The sequence below is a fragment of the Cydia amplana genome, chromosome 16, assembly GCF_948474715.1.
Source record: "Cydia amplana chromosome 16, ilCydAmpl1.1, whole genome shotgun sequence".
NCBI classification, from domain to species: Eukaryota; Metazoa; Arthropoda; class Insecta; order Lepidoptera; family Tortricidae; genus Cydia; species Cydia amplana.
The window spans coordinates 16,071,207-16,085,607 of NC_086084.1; the positions used below are offsets into that span (position 1 = coordinate 16,071,207).

The 14,401-nt window shown below is 37.2% G+C and overlaps 1 protein-coding gene and 1 non-coding gene across 2 annotated transcripts in view; one reads left to right on the plus strand and one right to left on the minus strand.

Moving 5' to 3' along the window:
• LOC134655053 (protein prickle) overlaps positions 1-14,401 on the plus strand; it is a 407,966-nt gene that overhangs the window by 14,933 nt on the left and 378,632 nt on the right. The window lies entirely within an intron of this gene.
• Trnaw-cca (transfer RNA tryptophan (anticodon CCA)) lies at positions 210-281 on the minus strand. Its single transcript has one exon. It is a non-coding gene; the product is annotated as a tRNA-Trp (tRNA).

Sequence of the window (14,401 nt, forward strand, 5' to 3'; positions counted from 1 at the left end):
GTGTTCGCGGTACGCCCTTTGTTAGTAATTATTAAAAAAAATAGTTTTTTTTAAATACCTACTTGATTACTTGGATTATAAACATAATAAATTATAACAAATGCTTTCTTCCTTTTTTCATGTAAATACATATTTACAAAGTACATAGTACTTGTATTATTAAAAAAGTCTACAAAAATATAAAAATAAAAATACAAAAAGATATCATATGACCCCGACGTGATTTGAACACGCAACCTTCTGATCTGGAGTCAGACGCGCTACCGTTGCGCCACGGAGTCGTTGTGAATGTTGCTCAAATAGCGCACCACGTTACGCGCGCCGCGGTGACGTCATCTAGTGACGTTATACGAAAGCATTGATCTGAGTTATTTTTAGTCCGCTGTATTGTCTGGGTTTCAGGCATTATTATTTATTAATATTATGTTACAATTATATAGACAGTGAGTATGATGAAAAAGTTACATAATTTTACTACATGTGTTTCTTGTAGGATAAATAGGTAAGTACAGCTGATTTTAATAAATGAGCTGTCAGTCAAATTGAAAACTCTGCTAAAGACTTTAGAGGTGAACCTTTAAAGTGGAAGTTCCACACTTTGTTACTTCAGAGCATTATGTAGAGTTAGCATAGCACACTTAGCCACTTGCACCAAAAACTAACCCGGGGTTAACCGGGTAAACCTGGAGTTACCATGGTTACCAGTACAATTTGACACTGGGTTAACGGTTTAACCGGTTAACCCCGGGTTAGTTGGTTGTTGCAAGTGGCGCTTAGACGGATTCTAGGTACTACATTTTTTACTGACTTCCAAAAAGAGGAAGTTCTACACATTAAAGTTTTTAGTCGGGGTAGTTACTTATAAGTAGGTACTATTTTAAATTTAACGCCTTTGATAATTCCTACTATACTATGAATAGGTAAAAAAGTGAATACCTATAGTAGGTATTTATAGATAAGCGTCTATATTTGACGTGTTCGGATCTGTTTAATTGTAGGTGATAGGACAATCTTTAGCATAAAATAATTAATTGTTCATTTAAAAAAAAACCCTCACTCTAACTCACGAGCACTCATTCAACGTTTTTTTGGTTCATTTTTCATATCCCCGAAAAGTTACGCCGTTTGTCAAGACTCAAGACCCTCGCTTCGTAACTTATGAACAGAGATACATATTTAACAAGTAAAAGAATTTTAAAAACTCGGGTGGATATTTATATGTACCTACGAATATTAAAACAGGTCATATTTTATGTCGAAATTTCTCGACATGTTCGCTCCATAACGAAGAAGTAGTTTAGACGCGAAGCGGCGCGGCGGCCGCGCCGCGTTTGCGCGTTGTTCGCCTACGTAACGCTACGTCTTACGTAGGCGAACAACGCGCGAACGCATTCACGTCTAAATCGCTCATGTACGAGTAGGACATACCTATACGTATCAACGGTTTGTTTCATCCTCGCCGCGCCGCGCCGCGCCGCGCCGCGCCGCGCCGTCGCCGCGCCGCGTTCGCGCGTTGTCCGCCTACGTAAGCCGTAGCGTAAGTCGTAGCGTTAGGCGCGAGAATCTCGAGATACACTTGTAAGTTTTACTTACGTAAGTAGGTAGTCCCTACTTACGTAAGTAAAACTTACAAGGTAACAACCCTTACAACCTACACAACCCTTACAACCCTAGGTCCCTAGGGACACAGCTATACTTACTACAAAATTAGAGATGAATCTGATGAATATCGTTATCTCATTCTAACAAATAGCTTTGTCCCTACTTACGTTACTAAAGCTTACAAGTGTATCTCGGACCTAATGTAGGTACCTATTCAATTTCGCGTAGGTAGTGAACGCACTGCGCCTTGGGCGAAGTTGAACGCAGTGGCCAATACGAGTATGTAAAATGTTCGCCGCTGGCCAAAAAGACATAACGGACTTAAGGCGCTAAGTGTTTTTCAGCTACATAGTATCTGTCAACTGAACATTTATAAACCTTATTGTAAAGCCATAAGAATCACCACTGATCACTGATCAGTCAAAAATGGGGCTGTACAGAGCCGGTGTGCGGAATGTTCACTCTAATTTTATTGTTACGGTTATGGTGGCACATAACCGGTGTTATTGTATCAAAAATGTTCGTAAAATCGGCGTCTTTTCTGTAAATACGAAATTATCGAATTTCATCATACAAATTTGATGTATATATGTAGTTAGTTTTATAACCTAAAAGGATAGAGTACGAAAATAGGGTATTTGACTGTATTTAATTTTAAAATAAATTATTTTACACCATGCATGATATAAAGCACCAGGAAAGATTATTAGAGAAACGTAGACAGCAGTTATAGACACAATTTCTATTTTAAAACCCGTATAAAACTATAAAGAGTAGGTTATTTGATTGTGACGTCACATCATGCTAACTACAAGTGTTTCATATAAATTGCATCGTAGCAAAATCGTTTTGACAGTTCGAAAAAAGAAACTGATTTGACCAGAAGTCAGATACCCTATTAAATTTTGTAGTCACAGTAAATTTACCTACTGCCATTTATCGACACACGATTAAAACTCAAAATAAAAATGTGTAAAACTATAAAAAAATGTATATGTTATATATGGATAACTTTTATATCATTTCGACCCATGTTCTTTCACTGATAAAATTAAAAAATTGTTAAATATGAAACGGTGTCGTCAACGCCATGTAGCCGAGCATAAAAGGTGTGTGCGTGCTATCCGAGAATGAGTTTTTCTTGATTTCCGAGGCACGTTTTCTCCTTAGACTTTATTCATCTTATACGGAGTTACATATATTATGTCTTTGTTATTATTAAAGTGCCGTAAATCAGATATAAAAGTACTACCAGTAGCTGCCGCACAAAGCTAAGCGGCGCCCCAGGCGTCGCCTGCTTTACGACCTATGCTCCCCTAGTCACGGACTATTAAATTAACATTTCTTTTTGTGTAAAATCTTTTTCTTAGCTTTAAGAATGAGTCATGCATTATGCGTTGGCCTAGTATAAAAAGTAGCATGATGTATAATTAAAAAAAATACAAAAACGTATGCAGAGGTACTTAAGTTTCAAACTTCAACATTTATTCAGCAAATTAAATACCTAGGCCACAAGGGCACTTTTACACGTCTACGCGGAATTTACATACAAGCAAAAAAACACATCAATAATTTATAAAATAGGTACATCTAACTGCAAATATCAGTTTCAAACTGACAATGGCAGTTTTGGCGATTACGAACTTTCTTTTATTTCAATATGAGTTAAACTCGAATTTAATTTGTACTTGTCCAAGTACACGGGGACTTACGAGGATAACTTTGAAATAGAAACTGCAATTATCTCCATACACGGACATGGCTACCAAGTACCAACTGAAAACATAACTTGTCACTGACATTTTACTCGACGACAACAGAAATTGTAAACATCAAGTTTGTTATAGGTCCTTCCACAGAACTAGTAATAATATTTTCTGTGGGTCCTTCTGTAGATCCTAAAACCAACTCAAACTTAATTTCAAAATATTCTGTGCTAGTACAAAGCCGTCAATACAATAGACGAGACTTTCCTGGACTCCATTACCAGTTATTTATGAACATCGTTACTCCAAGTAAAAGCTAAAAAACCCGCCAATCACCGTTTTTGTCGTCCTGACCAACTATTGTTTATATTCCACATTCGAAGTTTACCTCGTTAACTGTCAACATTGTTGCTTTGAATGCAACCGGCGTTCCCACCAATCAGGATCTGAGAATATATTTCAGCCAATCATGGTGTGTCTGGAGAGCGGTTTGACCAATCAGGAGGTGTCTAGGAAATGGGTGGACCAAGGAGGTGAGAAGCCAACTTTATCTGGTTACCGTAATTGGGATTTTCTGTGCGTTCGGTGTGGATTGATGTGCTATTAAATATTTACACTAGAATTCTATAGCATATATACATTTTGCCTGTGACTACGCCTGTGTAAATCCAATCCTTAATGCATCCTCTCAGGTCATTCATTCGGGGATAAATGGTATCCTAAGTACTTTTCTAGTTTATAAAGTATAACCTTAATTTTGTACCTATCTAATAAACCCAAATGTCAAAATGACGAATAAGGACAAACGATAATCAAGAATATCAAGGGATTATTAGAAATACTTTACAATAGGTGTATTAAACTATTAAAATGTGTTTATTACGTAAAATTTAAATTAAATCTTAACTTATTATTTCAATTAATAAATTACATTAAAATTAACTATACTTAAATAACTCGTAAAACTAAACAAGGCCTATTAGGGGGGTATTATTTAGGGATGTATTAAATTAATCATCAGAATATAGCTAAGTACCTAAGAATAACTTAGCCGAACTGACATTAATCTCATACAAATGTTTAGCCTGATATCTAAATTCATAATTAAAAGGAACAAAGTAACACATACAAACGTACAATTACACTCTCAAACACACACACACACAACGAAATAAAGCAGTTGAATTGACAAACGTCCTGATTCCCTGATTCGAACTTTAAAATACTTACGTCAAAAATTAGCTAAGGATACGACACATGGATCGGATATGTCAGTCTCAAAAGTGACGTTTCTTCAAACTAAAACATCACTTTTGACACTGACATTATCCGATTCATATCGTATCTTTAGCAAATTTTTGACGTACCTATTTTAAAGTTCGAATCAGGCCGAATCTCATGTCTAGAAGCCTGTTAAAAAAACTTATTGTCTCGACGTCTTCTATCCTTTGAAGGCTTAGGGTCACATTACGTTTATACGTCTCTCCTACAAATCAAAAAGTCGTATCTCTACATAAGTGTGGTATGAAGATAAGCCTTTTTGAAACATATTTGTATAATAAAGAGGCTATTCAGGAGTATGTTAAAATAAAGCTGTTGATATAGCGCGGGACGGGTTCCTAATGTCGCTGGGGACACTTGCTTAAGGTGACTACATACTAGCGATTGTGTAAGATAAGTTTTTTTAAATTCCAAATTCATAATGTATTTAAGAAATGCTTTATTATAAACCGCCTTGGCTTAATAACACCCCCTGGCCCTTATACAAAGCATCAACTAATGTTAAATAAATAATTATAATGAAATACGCAAATTTACGGATATTAGGATTGTTTGCGGTAGGTAGGTTAGGTAATCATATGCCAAAGTTAACGGAATTCAAGATAAACATGGTATAGAAGATTAATTTTTTGTCTAGATTAAAAAGGAAAGAACTGTCATAAAAAGGATTGGTTCTATTTAACCTATATTAAAAAAATGTTTATGCAATAAAATCGGGAGTAAGAGGTACAAGTCTGTACTAGTATATAAATTATCGTTAGTTAATTGTAATTCTGTTAAGTTGTAGTTAAAATAATTGTTATTTCACTATCCATACAATATCTCGGTGTAAATAATAAGCGAAATTGTAGGTGTGGCGTAACGCCCCAAAACCACATAAACCACATAAATCAAATTGCAAAAGTTAATAAAAACCATACCTACACGTATATTTAATTACTACTTTTCCTCTCGAGCATTCATTATTCGCACCAAAAACATGAGTAATGTAATGGCAATTATAATATGCAAGCTTGTGTGGGAAGCTTTCTTGTATCAATAAAATTAGCAGTGCCTAAAAGACGTATTAACTTTGTATAAATTTCTGAACTAAATTACTTTTACTGTATACAAACAATGAACTCAGCTATTCTAATTTATAATGGCTTATAAGTTTATGCAACTGTTGTTTAAAAGTTTCAAATCGTTTAATTGTATAATTCATTATATGAATAGAGTCTCACGTATACGAGCAGCCTACGCCAGACACTATGAAAGAATAAAACTGTCAAAACCCATTTATTTGATGAATGGGAGCCCTTTCAGATTTTTTAAACCTACTTACGTTCAAAAATAACCCGTATTTCTTTATATTAAGGTAAGTTTTTGATTGGTGGAGGGTGGAGTAAAGTAGGTCCCGTGAAGTATGGTAATGTCGTAGAAAATACGTTTCATGGCAACTTTAGTTAGACACTTATGAAATTTTAAGAAGTTTTCGGGCTTTTGGGTGCATTCTGTCTTTTATATTATTTTAACTGGTCTTTTACATTACAGGAGTCAAACAGGGAGATCCGTTATCGCCGAAGCTCTTCACCAGCACTTTAGAGCACGTGTTCCGAAAACTTGCGCCGCGTTGGGGAGAGAAGGGCTTGATAGTCGGGGAGAGGAGGCTGACCAACCTTCGCTTCGCCGACGATATAGTCTTGTTTTCCTCAACTTCATCCGAGTTACGTCAAATGCTAGAAGACCTTAGCAACGCAAGCCTCGAGGTTGGACTGAAAATGAATATGTCAAAGACCAAGGTCATGACTAACAGCACAAAACGTGGGATTGAGATAAACGGAGAACACGTCGCATATGTCCAAGAATACCTTTATCTTGGCCAAATAGTCTCTTTCCAGGCGCGACAGGAGAAAGAAATCCAAAGACGCACCGAAAACGCCTGGAAGAGCTATTGGTCAATGAAACACCTGATGAAGGGAGACCTACCTCTATCACTCAAGCGTAGGCTCATGGACATGTGCGTACTTCCAGTTCTCACCTACGGTGCTCAGACCTGGTCTTTGACGGAAGCTCAGAAGTCCAAACTCGGGGTTTGCCAGAGAGCTATGGAGCGCAGCATATTAGGTGTAAAATTAAGGGATCGAGTCCGAAACACCACGCTGCGCTCTAAGACTCGAATAATGGACGTAGCTCGGAAAGCGGCTAAGTTAAAATGGGACTGGGCTGGTCATGTCTGCCGAATGCCTGACGACTTGTGGGCCAAGTTAACCACAGAGTGGGAGCCCCACGAGTCTAACCGGGGAGCCGGCAGGCCTCGTCGGCGATGGCGGGATAACTTGGACTCCTTCTTGAGAGGCTGGCCAGATATTGCACTAAATAGAGACGAGTGGAGGAAGAGGGGGGAGGCCTTTGCCCAGCAGTGGGACACAGTGGGCTCTGAATAAATAATAAATATTTACATTAGGTATGTACTTTATTTTGTTGGGTAGTTGAAATCTAATAATCTAATATTTAATAAATAATAATGGTTGTAATCTTTTGTTACAAAATTAAACTTTAATTTTGACAGTGAAATATTGCATTTATGTTTACAGATAAATTACAATTATTTTCTAGTAAAATTGAAGTAATTGAGTGGTAAGTATCTTTTTTCATTTGAGAAGTCATATAAAATCTTAAATGCCGAATCTTTGAGGTCATGTATTATTTTTATTCAATATGTTGTGATAAATTGCTCATTTTCTATCTTTTTAATTAGATTTTGTCATCAAATTAAACATACAACGTACCATCATTTCTATTCTACTAGGTAATCATAACTATGAAATCGTCATAAATATATCTGTGCATGCGCAGCTTTTACGCTCGCGCGCATCCCGCTGCGCAGAACATAATTCATTATCATCCGAGTTTACAACATAGTGCAAATAAACATGTCTAGAATATATATTTCCAGTAATTAATACAAGGAGAGATGGGTATTCTATGAACTAGGGGGTACCAGGAAGGAGGAGGAGGGGGGTGTTCACCTGCCATCACTCTGCCTGGCAACATAAGTATGACAAGGGTGTCGTATCTCGTCGCATAATAATTGATTGTCATAATGTAATGTTACGCATAAAACTCTTTTCGCATAATTTTTCTCCAGCTGAAACAAAAATATTTTTCACCTCAGCAGCTCGAACAAGGGTATTTTGCTACTTAAAAACAGTGAGCAAAATCGCATTTTGCTCACTGAGTGAGACAAAGTGAGCAAAATGCGATTTTGCTCACTGTTTTTAAGTAGCAAAGTACCCTTGTTCGAGCTGCTGAGGTGAAAACTTAATTGTTGGTATATCTTAAGAAAACATGAGTGAATAGAGGTACTTACCTCTATTCACTCATGTTTTGGAAGAAGGAATACATTTTTCGGGTTCTCTAATATGTTCTCACTGGTTCTCTCTAATATGTTCTCGGTTCAAATGCACTAAAAAACAATCGTTTTACCCTTTCGTTGCGCTATTTATCATATAGTAACGCTAAAAAATTAAATATAAAAATCCTAAGGTTATATTGACAGACTTATATTTCATACGGCGACCGCACAATCGGACATAAAAAAGCGACCACAAGGTCAATAATTTCGAACAAAAGTTTTCGTAAGCATCCTAAATAAAAATTTGGGTAAAATAGGTAAAAAGCTTATGAAAATATGTGTTGTTTATTTCTTTTTGCCCTGTTTTTCTGTCACTTATAAAGTGCCGACTAATCGGCCATTTTTGCCGACTAATCGCCGACTACAAATGAGGCCGAATAGTCGGCTTTCCCGACTAGTCGGTACATCCCTAATTATAAGTGTATTTAGGCCGATTATTGATTAAAGCCTAATTCAGACGTTATATACAGTCAGTCAACCGGGCAAGTGGAGGTATTTCTTTCAACGTGGGACATGCCTGTCAGTCAACAAAAAAATACATTTGAAAAACCGTACTTACAAATAAGAAAGTACCATGAAATGGCCTCATCTCAGTATGTTTGCTTTTACAGCGCTGATCATCCAGGGATGTTGCGGATGCAGATTTTTTGACATCCGCGGATGCGGATGCGGATGTCAAGATTAGGTACTTAGAAAACGTCAAATATTACATTTTTAGTATTTTTTTATTTAAAAAAAACTAAACGTTTAGTATTTGAGCAAGAATATAGGTGCGTTATATTTAATAAACAGTACTTAACTGAGGTGAAAAGTTTTGTGAACTACACGAGATCAAAGTTATTTACATCTCGGGCGCTTTTGAGTCCCTTACTACGCTCAAGTTTCTAAATTAGTATAGAATCTTTCGCTTGCACGGGACTCAAAATAGGCACTCGAAGAAATATCAAACTTTAATCTCTTGTTGTACAAATAACTATTGCATAGGTTGTGTAGAATTGGATAGGTTAGGTTAGGTATCTTTTATAATTTTTCAGAAAAGTTAATAGTAGTTTCAGCACAATAACAATTATGCGAAATGAGTTTTATGCCTAACATTACATTAGGACAATCGATCAATAATTATTATGCGACCCAATATGGACTCTGTGATAAGACATAAGACAGAGAACAAGACTTTTACCTAATTGTAAGCAGCGAACAACTTAATAACCAAGTGATTTAAATTTTAACGAACGGCCACTTAAAATCCTCTCCATCAAACTTTGGCGACACTTGTTGAATCTTAAATGCTTTATAAATATTCATGGGTAAATAAAATTTCAATAAGTTAAGCCTCGAAATCAATATGAACCTCATTAAGAGATTGTAAAAACTGGCTTATCAATTTCGAGGAAAGTCTTGACGCTTTTTAAGTGGTTGGGGGTAATTCCTAAAAAGGGGGATGGGGCCTTTTTATTTAAAGTTGAACACTACACCTTTTATTTAATTTTTTTTATGTTATTTCTACTCGTATAATCATGAGGTCTTTCGATTCTTATGGGAGAAAAAAGTGTCCCATAATTTCCATCCATTTTTCGTCCATTGGATAACCATCATAGAAAGTCAGTATGGTAACGGAATGGAAATAAAAATTTTAGGACACTTTTTTCTTCTTTTATTAGGATCGAATAAACTTCTGATTCTGGGTAGAAAAACATAAATAATCCGAATAAAAAAAATCGTAGTGGGATCCTATACAATTATAAACTGAAAAAGATGTCATACCTATAGTAAAGAAAAAGTGACGAAGCCAGGCAGTGGTGAAAGCCGGATAACCCCAAAAATCAGAGGAATCACAATGTAGTCCAGAAACTTTCAGAAGTTACCCGAAGGCACCTTGAGAGCTTTTTTATCTCACTAAATCGGCCATAATGAGCGCCAAGCTTTTACGTAAATAATGACAAGGGGCCAGACATGTAATTTTGCCATTACCGTCCCGTCCGGTCGACTGTAATGACGATATTTACATCGATGACGTAATATAACATATATCTCCGTATAAAGGTTACTGCTTTTGAAATGCGTATATGTTTGAGAGACTTAGTCTTAACCATATCGGCTTATTTTTAGGGTTCCGTACCCAAATCGTAAAACTGGACCCTATTAAGACTCCGCTGTCCGTCTGTCCGTCTGTCCGTCAGTCTGTCAACAGGCTGTTGCCCTATTAACGGAGGGTCTACCGAGAAAACCGAAATTCGCAAATTGCGGGGATCTTTCTCTCTTACTCCAATGAAAGCGTAATTAGAGTGACAGGGAAAGATCCCCACAATTTCCGAACTTCGATTTTCACGGTTAGAGCCCTGAAGAGGCTCAACCTGTAGCGATTTAAGGATAACTCACGTTAGATCGTGCCGTGTCCGGGCCGGAGCTTCCAGCGCTTACTTTTCTATGACAATGGCAGGTGATCACGTGATGCTTTCCATAGAAAACCAAGCTCCGCAAGCTCCGGCCCGGACACGGCCCGGTCTAACGTGAGTCATCCTTTACTCTTTAAGCTAAGGGAACGGCAACTGAGTAATTCAACCATTTACAAGAGTTATTATGTCATTCCTCTCGTCTATTTACTTAGCTGATTCTAGAGACGAATGGATGTAATATTGTATAATAGTTGTGCTTGAGGCAAAGGCGTCTGTTTGTAAAGTCAAGTAGGACTTAAATGGGACTAAGTAGTATGTTGCCTGCAGCGTGATTCAGAATAAATGTGACGTTCCACGGCAAAAGGTACCTTATGGCACTTGGCGCTTTCGACGCATAGCGCCGCAATGCGCGCGGCGGCGGAGCGGCGTTAATAATAGCGTAAGCGCCAACGGCCATGAGGTACCTTTATCCGTGGGACGTCACAAATAGATGCACTTCATCTTATGGCTCCTCTACACGATGCATCCATCCATCCATCCATCCATCCATCATACTGACCCACTAAGATGGGCCAGCGCCAGCATGTAGAGAAGGTAGTGGTGTCGGATGGCTTATGTTAAGGCTCGACGGGATAGCGATGGGATGGCCACGGTGTCGGTTTTTCGTCCGCATACGTGATAATCGACGTGCGATTGTGGGCCGTAATCCACGTCCTAGGGAAGTCCTTAGATTCCCTTCTCCTTACACCGTTCGGCTGGTGACACAGCTCGAGGGCGAGCTGGAATTTTACTCCTTCGTCTTTTGCCTCTGTCGTAAAATTCTCCTGGTTAGGGGGGTGTGTAATGGATGGAAAATAGAAGTATTACAGTGGCCACTGTAATACTTTTATTTTAAACTAAGGGTCCTGAAGGGGATAAAACAAACAACCCGATAGTGGACAGGTACAATTTAATTGCCAGCCTGGTTAAGTTTACACTTTTGAGCTTAAACACTACTTAACGACTTATTGGTAGTAAACTAAATTTATATTTATCTAACCGGGTTTTAATTATTGTTGGTGATACTTGGTCGATTGCGCTATTGGATAGTTAATACTAAAAGGTGAATAGTCCAAAATCGCAGTTTAGGAAAAAGTAGTGAAAGGCTTAGCTGCACTGTAGCGACAGTCGACGGCTCTCTCTCGACCAGATGGCCGGAGGTTCCAATAGCTCCGACTCTGGCGGGGCCAGCTGCACAGGTCGACTCGCACAGAATCTGGCCTACCAAAGGCCGCGCCCCTAGTAGACACCTCCTGTCGCATACGAAAGATAGTGGTCCAGCGCTGGGCCATCGTGTAGAGGAGTCATAACCATCGCATGGCCATTTCGCTGGAGCCATTAAAGGTACCGTTCGAATTCAGACTGCGCCGGAATTTGGTACTGCTGCTGATGCAGCAGTCCAAAACTGATGTATTGGAGTTATTGGATACCTATTCATAATTTTAATTGAAGAAATTTCTATTCATTACGAGAAAGAAATTACCTAACGCTATCTTCAATTATTCTTGTGTCATTTACAGTTCGATTTCGAAACGGTAAATCAGAGTCACACTAATTACTTTACAATTAATTCTCAATTTATCTGCCAAATCCTCGTAGTACAGTTGTCGACGACACGCCTGATTTACGAACAATAAAGAAGCAATTTATTTTAAGACGACTGTACTGAGCTTAAGCCGTATTTAAACAGCATTAAATTCAGTAAGGATGGGGTCTTGACTTGAGATAGCGGAGCGGATTGTTGAAAAGCGTGGTATTCCCATATTTTTAACATGATTTCAACTATTAAAACGGATTATATCGCGTATATTGAATTTATACTACGTGATACGTGATATTTAAGTCTGTGCCAACGTCCGAAATTTTATTTCACGAGTACCTAACTATCGCGGTAACCGAAGACAATATTTAACATCATTTCAAGTTGTACAAATAATTAGTTAAAGTGCAGGGGGTTACGAGTATGCTGTTATGAATGTGTGATTTACATTATATTATGTTCTCTTAAATTGGCACAAAAAATATGCCTTTGAAATAAGAAATTGGTGGCAAATATTTCGTATCCTCAGAACCGATCTCGTTAATATACTTAAACATGAGAAGATAATAAACCCAAAGATAATAAGAAAGGAAGACGGTTCTAGGTCGGTGGACTAATCAACCTATTTTTATTTGATGAGTTTTGAAAAATGTAAGGCCATGTGGGTTCTTACGTTCGCCGCCGCATTTCTGCCACGATTATGACGTTCATTCCGTCACTAATTTTATCAAGAAATTTGACAGATACAGCGGCGGCAACAAGGACGCCGTAACACAGGATAACTGGCGCGTCGCTGTTACTGTCAATTTCCATAGTAAAATGAACAGGTAGTGCAGCTGCGGTTGGAAATGGACAGTCACCTTAAGGCCGTGCATCGAAAAATAACAGGATCTTAGAAACGTGGCAGTGGCTAGCCCCGGAAACAAACAGTAGTGATTTTCGGATATATGTTTCTTGACTATATGATAAGTGATTTCGTAGTAGTCGAAACACGAATGCTTAAAATTTTCTCGATAGAAAATAAATCCAAACTTACGTGTTCATTTTTCGGTTTTAGCTTCGTGCAACTAGAAAACACATCCATATCCAGCACAATCCACCTTACAGCAAAGGTTTTAATCTCGTCTTAACTTTCAAAGAACTAAATATTAACTTATTATCCTTTACCGATGGATTTATTATCGATTTTTGATTTTATGAATTCAACAGCAAACGCCCATTTTACGCAGTTCGGTTTCTCTTTCTGTCATGCGTCAAAGTCATAAATGCATCCTTTATGCCAGTAATGTTAGATGGCCGTCGTGCCTCAAAGAGGTAAGACCTATGTCACTTCGCGCAGCGCTCCGAATTACGTAAAATTTTAATATCCAATAAACGTTGAGTCGTAACTCCATTGAGTAGTAACGGAAACGGAGGTAAACCTATGATGGTGCCTTCTTACAGGCCTATACGTTACGCATGTGTGCGTGTTTGCTTAGCTACGTCATGCTACGTCGAAATCTATACTCTTTGTCAGTTACAACGGGTTAGGAAATTTCGACAGATATTGAAATGTATCGGTAGCTGTTTGGTATTTAGCCATCAGAATCTAACCGTAACTTTTTGCTTTATTTTTGTTTGAAAATAAAATATCTATAAGAATATATTTTTTGCTTTTTTTCTATTGTAATGATAAAAATAAATCTAGTATGTTTCATGCTCAAATAATTTAAAATAATTGAATAAATATTAAAAACTAATTGATATTATTCGTTTTAATTATTATATTATTAAGTTTGTTTGAATAAAATATTTTATTTCAATAATACGAAAAGTTATTATATTTAAGTATCACTAAAAAAGGTCCCTACTTACAAAAACTCACTTGCACGGGCCGGGGTTCGAACCCGTGACCTTTTTGAAAGTCGCACGCCACTACAATTTCACATAAGTAATTTACAATGACATGATACCGTGGAAAAAGTGAATATTACAATGTACTGTGTTACTATCATTTTATAGTTTATTTTGGCTTGACAAGGAGGAATGAGAAAAACGTGCAGAGCGAGAGGATTAAATCTCTCTGTCCCTTTCTTAAAGTAGCCAATCCTAATTATGACATCTGTTTTGATATTAATTCTTTGAACATAATTTGTCGATGTTCTTTTCATCGAGAAAGATTTTTATTAAAAAAATGTGTTGAATTTATATGTTTTATTTATGTTTTTTGGCATAAATTTCATTATTTTGACAATTTTTTATTGTGATGACAAACGATTTGATGTGATGTGTGAAACGAACGATGTGATCAACGATTTATCTAATAAAACTTCATTTAGTCGAAAAAAATTGTTGTCTACTATACCGGGTGGAAAAAAATTATGGGCCCTGGAGGGAAAGTGCCTTAAAACCTTAAGTTTGCTCATTTTACTTAAATGAAACATTATTGTTTTTTAAAGAA